This window comes from Gavialis gangeticus, unplaced genomic scaffold, assembly GCF_001723915.1.
Source record: "Gavialis gangeticus isolate Ggan-Ray unplaced genomic scaffold, GavGan_comp1, whole genome shotgun sequence".
In the NCBI taxonomy this organism is placed as follows: Eukaryota; Metazoa; Chordata; order Crocodylia; family Gavialidae; genus Gavialis; species Gavialis gangeticus.
This window is the reverse complement of record NW_017729034.1, coordinates 49,547,273-49,549,710: the sequence shown is the minus strand read 5'-3', so window position 1 is coordinate 49,549,710 and position 2,438 is coordinate 49,547,273. Positions and strand designations below refer to the sequence as shown.

Here is a 2,438-nt window from a genome sequence, read left to right as displayed (position 1 = left end):
CAGGAAGTAGCCTGGCTCCCAGTCTAGGGGGTCAGGGCAGCAGATTGTCCCCTCAGTTTCCCTCAGGAGGGCGTATCCCATAATGACCACTCTGCATTTTGTCTTAGGGAGAGTAGGGATGGGTGATCCTCCCTTGCCTGCAGAAGCTGGCATCTCTGCAGGCTGTACTGGGGCTGGAAGAGGTTTGTACCTGTTGCAAAGCCCCAGAGGGGAGGGGACCTTGGTACAGTAGGTCTTGGGGTCCTGGACCACCTTGTTCCAACCCCCTGGCTGCACAGTATGGGAAATCCCCGAGTGATCCCTTGTCCTGGAAGGTGACCTTTGTCTAACCTCTGCCTCCAGGGGGTGAAAGGCCTGGAAGTAGGAGTCTATCTCCCACTCACCATCCCTGATGGCATGCAGTCTCTGGACTGCAGCCTGGAGCTCCTCTATCTGGTGCCTCACAGACTACAAAGTGGAGCAAACCTTGCAAGGGGAGGTGGCCATGCTCCCGGTCCCGTGAGCCTGGAAACATGCCAGGCAGTCCCCGCAGCTGAGAGTCAGAGGTTCCATCTGCGTGGAGCCTGGAACCATGGATTCCATCTGGGTGGAGGCCTCTGAGGTGCCAGAGGGGGGCCGTTGGGGTGTGGTGTGTGCCCATCCATACTATGCTGCTGGTGGCCCGGCTACTGATGGGAGTACCTTCCCTGGGGCTCACTGGCAGGGCCTTGGGCCCTCCTGCGCAAACTCCTGCACTAACTTGTGCACTGGGTGCATAAGCATGCTTTTTTTCATGTCATGTTCACGAGGCTCCTCTCGCATGGATCCCTGTAGGGCTGGGAAAAGTAGGAGCCGGGGGGGCGGGCGTGACCCTCCTTGGCTCCACTCAGCTGCCTCCCTGCTGGGCTGTGTCCCTCTAACTTGCTTATCTGCAGGCAGGCTGGGGCTTGTTGAGGGTCTTGGGGTCTTTTGGGGGGTTCCTGAGCTTATGGGGGTGCAACGGACTTTCACCCATGCGTGTTGCACTGGAGCCAGGACCCAAGTGTTGCTGGGCCCTTTTTAAACTGTGCACATGTGCAAAAGAGCCTGCTGGTGCCATGCTGCTGTGGAGGAGCTAGGGCGGTCCCTTCCCCAACCAAAGGAGGGGACACATAAGTGCCCCCCGTCTCATGTGCCAGTGGCCTGGAAATGTGGGTCCCTGGGAGGCTGGCCCAGGTAGGAGCTGGGGGGTGTGACCCTCCTCGGCTCCATTCAGTTGCCTTCCTGCTGGGCTACATCCCTCCCACAACGTGCCTCTGCTTACCTGTGGGCAGGCTGGGATTATTGGGGATCCTGAGGTCTCTTGGGAGGGTCCCTGAGCTCATGGGGGTGCAATAGGATTTCACCCATGTGTCTCGCACCAGAGCCAGGACCTAAGTGTGGCTTTTGATGTTGCTGGGCCCTTTTTAAACTGTGCACATGAACCAGAAAGGTATCAAGCCAGTCTTCAGTCACCCCTTTAAAATGTGCATGCTATAGGACAGGGGTGGCCAACCTGTGGTGTACATGTCATAGTTTCATAGTTTGTTTGGTTGGAAGGGACCTGAGCAGATCATCAAGTCCGACCCCTTGCCTTGGCAGGAAAAAGTACTGGGGTCAAATGACCCCAGCAAAGTGTTCATCTAGCCTCCTCTTGAAGACCTCCAGGGTAGAAGCCAGCACCACTTCGCTTGGAAGTTGGTTCCAGATCCTAGCCACCCTGACAGTGAAGTAGCGCCTCCTGATGTCTAGTTTGAATGTAATTTGTGACCGTTCTTTCTAAGCATTCCTGGTAGTACTCGGGGGAACAGGGACTCCCCCAATGCCTGCTGGTCCCCTCTGACTAGTTTGTAACAGCCTACTAGATCCCCCCTCAACCTTCTCTTGTGGAGGCTGTACAGGTTCAGGTCCTGTAGCCTCTCCTCATAGCGCCTGCCCTGCTGCCCCCGATCATGCGAGTGGCCCTCCTCTGGACCCTCTCCATGTTGTCCATGTCCCTCTTGAAGTGCGGTGCCAAGAACTGGATGCAGTACTGCAACTGCGGCCTGACCAGTGTCACATAGAGGGGGAGGGATCGCCTCCTTGGACCTGCTTGAGATGCATCTGTGGATGCATGACAAGTTATGGTTGGCCTTCCTGACTGCATCCCCACACTGCCGGCCCATGTTCATTTTGGCATCCATAGTGATTCCAAGATCCTTTTCTGCCTCTGCATTGATGAGAAGGGAGTTCCCCAGCCTGTAGGTATGGTGCTGGTTCTTTCTCCCCAGGTTCATCACCTTGCACTTGTCAGTGTTGAAACTCATCCTGTTCTTATCTGCCCACCCCTGTAACCTGGCCAGGTCTGATTGCAGCCTATTCCTTCTAGCGTGCCCACATCCCTCCACATCTTAGTGTCATCAGCAAATTTGAACAGGGTGCTTTTTACCCCCTCATCCAAG

General features: G+C 56.0%; 1 protein-coding gene across 1 annotated transcript in view; it reads left to right on the top strand.

Annotated features, from left to right (window-relative positions):
• RYR2 (ryanodine receptor 2) overlaps positions 1–2,438 on the top strand; it is a 784,157-nt gene that overhangs the window by 210,973 nt on the left and 570,746 nt on the right. The window lies entirely within an intron of this gene.